Raw genomic sequence first — 8,290 nt, 5'->3', positions numbered from 1 at the left:
CAGCGAGGGGACTTCAACCACAGTCTCCCTCGTTGCCACTCACTGGGCCACACACACCCCACTTGACTGGCATCGGTTGAGCTCCCTTTTGAAAAAGAAAAAGATGCTTTGCATGAAGCACTCTCAAAAATACGCGTGCCTTTCCCGTCCCCTGGCTGACCCAGGGGAAGAAAAGTCCTCTGAGAGCCATGACTTGTTCATCTTGGTTCTTTTAGAGACACAGCGAGGGGACTCCAACCACAGTCTCCCTCGTTTCCACTCACTGGGCCACACACACCCCACTTGACTGGCATCGGTTGAGCTCCCTTTTGAAAAAGAAAAAGATGCTTTGCATGAAGCACTCTCAAAAATACGCGTGCCTTTCCCGTCCCCTGGCTGACCCAGGGGAAGAAAAGTCCTCTGAGAGCCATGACTTGTTCATCTTGGTTCTTTTAGAGACACAGCGAGGGGACTCCAACCACAGTCTCCCTCGTTGCCACTCACTGGGCCACACACACCCCACTTGACTGGCATCGGTTGAGCTCCCTTTTGAAAAAGAAAAAGATGCTTTGCATGAAGCACTCTCAAAAATACGCGTGCCTTTCCCGTCCCCTGGCTGACCCAGGGGAAGAAAAGTCCTCTGAGAGCCATGACTTGTTCATCTTGGTTCTTTTAGAGACACAGCGAGGGGACTCCAACCACAGTCTCCCTCGTTTCCACTCACTGGGCCACACACACCCCACTTGACTGGCATCGGTTGAGCTCCCTTTTGAAAAAGAAAAAGATGCTTTGCATGAAGCACTCTCAAAAATACGCGTGCCTTTCCCGTCCCCTGGCTGACCCAGGGGAAGAAAAGTCCTCTGAGAGCCATGACTTGTTCATCTTGGTTCTTTTAGAGACACAGCGAGGGGACTCCAACCACAGTCTCCCTCGTTTCCACTCACTGGGCCACACACACCCCACTTGACTGGCATCGGTTGAGCTCCCTTTTGAAAAAGAAAAAGATGCTTTGCATGAAGCACTCTCAAAAATACGCGTGCCTTTCCCGTCCCCTGGCTGACCCAGGGGAAGAAAAGTCCTCTGAGAGCCATGACTTGTTCATCTTGGTTCTTTTAGAGACACAGCGAGGGGACTCCAACCACAGTCTCCCTCGTTTCCACTCACTGGGCCACACACACCCCACTTGACTGGCATCGGTTGAGCTCCCTTTTGAAAAAGAAAAAGATGCTCTGCATGAAGCACTCTCAAAAATACGCGTGCCTTTCCCGTCCCCTGGCTGACCCAGGGGAAGAAAAGTCCTCTGAGAGCCATGTCCACATTGTCAGTGGACAGACACGTGTGCTTATCTGCCAGCAGACCCACAGCAGCACTGAAGACAGGTTCCGAGAGAACGCTGGCTGCAGGACACGACAAGATCCCCAAGACGTACGTGGCGAGCTCAGGCAATTTATCAAGATTGGAAGCCAAGAATGAGCAGGGCTCAAGTTGCACATTAATGGAATCGATGTTTCCTTGCATATACTCATATATCTGTGTGTCCTCCTCTTTTTCCTTGTCCAGCTGTTTTGTTTTCGCATGAGTATATGTCCTTGTCACTTTCCAATGTGTTTGAGTTGTTTGTCACCTTTAGGACACCTTTGAGGGTGTTTTCTAGGTGTTTTTCTGTGTTTGTGATTGCCTGCCATTGTTTCCTATTGGCTCGAGTTCGGTTCGTCGAACGTTCGATGAACCGAACTCGAACGGGAGGTCCGTTCGGCGAACCAACCTCGAGCCGAACCGCGACCGGTTCGCTCATCTCTAGTCATGATAACACTTGTACCATCTTTTCATTTAGATTCCACCTACAATTATTTACCGATTCCAGTTCTGAAATAGGCTTTCATGATCTACTCACTAGAATTCTCAAGTGCATAAGGTACTGAGACATATACATGTTCACACCATTATAAAGAACAAAGTATAAACATTGAGGTTTTTCTCACACCCATGTTCCTGTGTTCTTTGATATGATATGTGTTCATTTCCTTCACTATATAGGATTGCAAGTTTTCCATTTGTACCTTAATGGCAATGACGCTATACAATTGAACACATATCATCCTGTTATCCATATAGGTGTGTATTTACCTGCTTGACTATTTTTGGTTGTTTGATCCAGAATGTTTCTCCAGATAGGTCATGTGGAAATTTTCTTTCCTCAGTACAAATGTTTTCACTATGGCTTTGGAAAAATTTTTTGTATGTGCATCATGGTCATTTGACCCATTGTACTCTCAAGTAGCAATATATTGTACTGTTATGTTGTACTATGTACTAATTACGTGTTTATATGGTTTTGTAACCCTTTATGATCTTAGATAACTTTATCCTTGATAAAGACCTAAAAACAAGGTCGAAACGTTGGATGAATTATCCTTTTGCACAAATAAAGAATTTTCAGCATTCCAAGAGTTCTTTTCTTACGTTATTGATCACTATAGTGTGCCAGAGCTATTTCTATTGAATTGACTCTTATTTTTTCTGAGCACCTGCTATATACACAGTGACCCAGACATATTCAAGTTTCATTCAGAAGGCAGAGGGAAGCCTTAGCAGCTGAGCCTATATCTTGGCTTGTGAGCATTAGAACAGGCCGGCGATTACAGGGTAACATGAAAAATGTCCAGCTTGCATTATGACTAGAACATGACAATATCCTTTTAAGTACTAACCTATGATGCGTTCCTAAGCAGTTGATGTTATATGTTCTACATTTCATTTTCTGCATACTTTACAAGTAGTAGAATTTGCTTTGATATAGGCAACTGGATTTTCACAATGAAAAGGCAAAGGATAACGCCCGAAAAAGACGCCATACATTATGTCAGTGCCATCACTGACAAACCTGGATTGACCATGAAATACATCAATCCCCTTAAAGGTGAGTTAAAACAAGTTTTAACTAAATTGCCTTAATATTGTCATGCATTAGAATGACTGTCTTAGGTAATGATAAATATTTTCTACAGGAAGAGGAGTGTTTGCTGAAACTGAAATCGAAAAAGGGAGTTTTGTTGCAGAATATCGAGGCGAGCTCACGTATGCACTTACGATGGTAGACAACTACTCGAGATTTATGGTTGTGGTACAAGTCAAAGATCTAATGGCCCATACTGCAGCGAAGGTCTTCCAAGCACACTTATGCAGACCTCATGGCTACTCAGAGAGAGTCCTCACAGATCAAGGCACAGCCTTTGAAGCGGAAATCTTCAAGGACTTCTGCAGCTTTTACCGATGCAGGAAGATGCGCACTACACCCTACCATGCTCAAACCAATGGTTATCAACCTGCTCAGGACTTTACCCCATATTCCAGATGTGGCCTTACAAGTGATTTATAGAGGGGTAACAATACGTTGGGATCACCGGATCTAATCTCCCTTTTTATACACCCTAAAATCTTGTTTGCTTTAGAATAAACAATAACATCATAAAGGTATAGCAGTACCGTTTCAAAGTTTCGGTGTCCCAAGCAGCATTCCATCAGCCTCTGGAAGGTTCCTGGCAAATTGCACAGCTCGAAGGGCATGCTTTTGAACTCGCAGAGACCCATCGGGGTGGCAAAGGCGGTCTTCTCCCGGTCTGCCTCAGCAACGGACACTTGCCAATAGCGACTAGTGAGATCAAGGGTAGAAAAATAATTTGCAGTTCTCAATGCAGCTAGCTATTCCTCAATACAGGGGAGTGGTGCTGTCCTTCTTCTTTAACAGGACCAACGGAGCTGCCCAGAGGCTACAACTGTCACGGATAACCCCAGCCTCCTTCATGTTGCTCAACATGTCCTTGGTACACTGGTAATGTGCAGGTAGTTTTGGCTTATATCTCTCTTTGATGGGTGGGTGTGCACTTGTGGGGATGTAGTGTTTGACCCCTTTTATTCTTCAAAAGTCTAGCGGATGTTTGCTGAAGACTTGCTCGTATTCTTGCACTAGCCTGTAGACCCCCTTCTTGTGATGTGAAGGTGTGGAGTCAGTGCCTACGTGTAATTCCTTACACCACTCCTCTGGCTGACTTGGTGAGCTGTCACTGAATGGGTGGGCTGAAGCAATGGTGGATGCTGCTGTTTGGATAGCATGTGTATCTACTGAGAACAGCTTATCAATGGTGGCAAATCGGAGCAGCTTAATCTCTTGCTCTCCGCAGTTCAACACTCTCATGGGCACTCTTCCCTTCCATATTAATGAATAAAACTATGATGTAAATAGCATATAGATACCCCACAAATGCAGATAAAAGTAGGTTATGGGAAAAGGGGGAAGAGAGAAACAGGAAAATAGTGGAATAAAGTATACCTTCCAGGTGGGAGAGGAAATGGCAGCACAGCCAGTGGAGGTGAAGCAAGGGGAGCCTGCAACTAAAGAGTTGAGAGCGTTATCACATGGTGACTGAGCCTGATTGTAACAGGAGCATAGAGGTGCCGATCCTGTCTTACCTGTGTTGGTGTAGAAGTGGGTGTCCTGTGGTGGAGTCAGCTATGTGCAGTGGTGGCCGTGGGTTCTTTTATGTGCGACCGTAGTAATAGCTGCGCCCACTTCCTGTATGGGAGTGGAATGCAGTGAGGGTAATGGAACGCACGCCTGCGCATTTGTGTTTAACGTCGCGCATGTGCAGAACGGAGAAAAGGCTGCGCTCACTTCCTAATGAAAGGGAGTGAGACGCATCTGGGAAGGGAAGGGAAAAGATTAGGGTTTGGGGATGATGAAAGGGCTTTCTACGGGCAAGGATGGCAAAGGGTGGCAGTGACGGAAAGTCAGGCAGCCTGTCCTGTCCTGTCCTGTCCGTCCGTCTTTTTGTATCATGAATTGGAAAGACTGCAAGGGGGAGGGGAGGTGCTTGTGTCCAAAAGGAGGAGTTATTCAGATTCATTGCAGTGGGCGGCGGCTGCAAAAAGCACCATTCTTCTTGTTTTTGCTCTGCAAAACAGCCTTTTCAAGGGTTGGCTTGGGTGACAAAATGTCTTCTGTAGGCGTGGGTTTGTCTCCCTCTCCCTATGATGTGTCCGGTATAGGCCAGGGTGCCACTCAAGGCCGTAACCAATTCGGGTTATAGCTTCTCGGCCTTTTGGCTAAGATCAAGTGTAGTTTCGGAGGACGCTACCTTGGTCGGTACTGGAAGGTGCCTGGGATTGCACGTCTGCCGGCCTTGAGGAAGTGTGTGCGCCTTCTGGTGACACATAGCCCTCTTGTGCCTGGACGGTTCCCAGGCAACGGGAGGCGATCACCTTTGTTATTTTGAAGTCCTACTGATAAACAGAAAAAAAAAAAAATTAAATCTGTTCTTATCAGTTTAATATCTGATACGTCCCCTCTCTGGGGACCATATATTAAATGGATTTTTAGAACAAGGAGATGGAAAAAATCTTGCTCTGTCCACTCCACGCATTGACCTGGTATTGCAGTACCTCCAGGACCGGTGCACCCCTTCTTAACCCAGTTTCCAAAAGCAGAACTCAATTCACCTGATTCAAATGAGCCCCATTAGTGAATTGAAAGAAAGCAAAAACTTTATATGCACCTCAATTTGGCCAATTCACTTTTCACACTTTCACCCTTTTTTTTATCTTTCACACCTTTTACTTGCTTTATTGATGCAAAAAGCTGTGCCAAATAGCAAACTCATCTCCACTCAACTTGACCAACTCTGCTATGTCCCGTGCAGTATCTTATTCTCAGTCTTATCTAGATCATTTGCAATTGAATAGAATAGATCCCTTTTGGCTGCTTATGACTGTGTAAAATATGTAGCTTTACTGGGCTGGGATGAGAGAATCCATTGAAGCATGGTGTAGGGATTGTGGTTCCTGTGTGCTAAGAAGAGAGGCTGGCACCAGCCAGAAAGCCCCATTGCAGCCAATAATCACTTAATAACTTTTTCAACTTGTCATCATATGGGAGGCCTTCCATTCCTTGTAGTAGTCTAGTTGCCCACCTTTGAACTGACTCTAACTTCTGAATGTCCTTATTAAAATGTGGAGCCCAAAACTGGTTCCCATATTCCAGATGTAGCCTTACAAGTGATTTATAGAGGTGTAACAATACGTTGGGATCACGGGATCTAATCTCCCTTTTTATACACCCTAAAATCTTGTCCCAAGCAGCATTCCATCAGCCTCTGGAAGGTTCCTGGCGCATTGCACAGCTCGAAGGGCATGCTTTTGAACTCGCAGAGACCCATAGGGGTGGCGAAGGCGGTCTTCTCCCGGTCTGCCTCAGCAACGGACACTTGCCAATAGTGACTAGTGAGATCAAGGGTAGAAAAATAATTTGCAGTTCTCAATGCAGCTAGCGATTCCTCAATACGGGGAATGGTGCCGTCCTTCTTTTTTAACAGGATCAACAGAGCTGCCCAAAGGCTACAACTGTCACGGATAACCCCAGCCGCCTTCATGTTGCTCAACATGTCCTTGGTACACTGGCAATGTGAAGGTGGTATTGGCTTATAGCTCTCTTTGATGGGTGGGTGTGCACCTGTGGGGATGTGGTGGTGGACCCCTTTTATTCCCCCAAAATCTAGCGGGCTTCCCACCGGTAACCCGCTCCCCAGCTTGGATGGATGCTGAGGGAGCCCCTTTTGCCCGCAGGCTCTGGCCCTGGGAACTGTAGCCTTGGCGGTGACTGTGCTTCCCTCTACGGTGTGAGCTGTTGCCTTCAATCGGGTCTTGACTGCTGGGAAACCCTGGAGGTTCCTGTCGCTAACGGATTTGACCGGTTTTACGGCGACTCCTAGCCTGGTCGGGGTCCGTAGGCCCTGCCGGATGGTGCTGGCTTCTCTTCACTCCCCGATCTGGTACCGGCGGGCCACCGCCCATCCCCGGTCCGTACGGTTCACTCCAATCAGCCTCTCCTGCAGAAGGTCACCACCGTCTGCCAACCTTGCTGAGTGCCCGGGCCACACACACGGACACGGTCAGTCTCCTCTCCTCTTCACTTCTCTAACTCCAAAACTGATCTCTAATCTGACTCCTTTTCCCGCCTCCAGGACTGTGAACTCCTCGGTGGGTGGGATCAACCGCCTGGCCCACCCCCTGGTGTGGACATCAGCCCCTGGAGGAAGGCAACTAGGATTTGTGTTTAGCTTCGGTGTGCCTAGCCGGAGTGTAGAGCGTGTTGGTGTAGTACCTGTGACGACCTGGCTTGTCCAGGGCGCCACATTCCCCTATAGTAAAATGCAGACCGTCCGCGGGCTGCCCGTCCATCACCGGTTTTATTTTCACAACTGAAAAAGAATAAAACGGTAAAACATGTAAAAGCATCATAAACATTTTACAACGGTACAGCTTCCGCTCTTCTCCCACCCAAACAACCTGGCCCTGATGCTGCCCCTAAGAAGCGGGCAGCACCCCTTGACCCCAGTCCAGCACCAAGTTGCCCGAGCGGGTTCTGTCTCTTTCAGGGGGCCCACGTCCAAGGGGACCCCTGAACCCCCGGAGGATCGCCACCGGTTACGGTAGTGGCGGGCCTAGGCCATCCCTTTCCTCCAGGCCCATCCTCCCAAATCAGCCTCTCCGGAGGCGGTAACGGTGTCAAGCCAACAAACATTTTTATTTACATTGCACTAAGTTTGTGGTTGCCCTGCAAGTTCTCGGGCTTGTCCGTAAGCAGTTCCTTACGCAATGGTTGCACAGTCCCTACGGGGACAACAGTTGCCGGCAACGGCCGGTTTAATCACGGTTCAATCAGGTAAACTTCTTTGGTTGATCATCTTTACTTATCATTTAAAACTTTCAAACTGGTACACTCAACACATAAAGCCCCCCCCTTTTAAAGAGTAGTTTCCCTGTACCTAAGTGGGGGTCTACCTAGGTTGGGGCGAGTGGACCTTCGGGATCCGGTGTCAGTGGTGACAGGCAGTGGGGCAGAGGGAACAGTCAGTTCCTCCTCCCTGCTATCATGTGGGGCAGGCGGAGGCGTAGGGGAGCTGGGTACAGGTACATCCCTGGGCACTGGCTCGCGGTTAACCGTTTCCATCATTTCTTCATCCACGGGTTGTGGGAACAGTATCACTGGAAGGATCACCGCACCGTTCTGTGTAGGCCAGTCTGCTGGAAAATCACCCATCATGGTGTGGATTACCTCTTTTTCCTTCTCCACTGGACTGGGAACTGGAGCCTCATCCGCTACTCTCAATGCTGGTGGGCACTTCTTCAGGTGGTCTCGGGAAACCGTGGCCAAAGTCCCCCCCTGGTCACGGCTGATCTGGTAGGCCTTCCCATTCTCCCATCCTGTGGGCTGGACTACATACGGGGTTTTTTCCCATTGATCATCCAGCTTGTG

The 8,290-nt window shown here is 48.0% G+C and overlaps 1 pseudogene; it reads left to right on the top strand.

The window, feature by feature from the left end:
- The first annotated feature begins 5,233 nt into the window (after positions 1-5,233).
- On the top strand, positions 5,234-5,440 carry LOC142286901 (U2 spliceosomal RNA; annotated as a pseudogene).
- Positions 5,441-8,290: the final 2,850 nt, after the last annotated feature.

The sequence above is a fragment of the Anomaloglossus baeobatrachus genome, unplaced genomic scaffold (genome assembly GCF_048569485.1).
Source record: "Anomaloglossus baeobatrachus isolate aAnoBae1 unplaced genomic scaffold, aAnoBae1.hap1 Scaffold_70, whole genome shotgun sequence".
In the NCBI taxonomy this organism is placed as follows: Eukaryota; Metazoa; Chordata; class Amphibia; order Anura; family Aromobatidae; genus Anomaloglossus; species Anomaloglossus baeobatrachus.
This window is presented reverse-complemented; position numbering and strand designations above follow the sequence as displayed.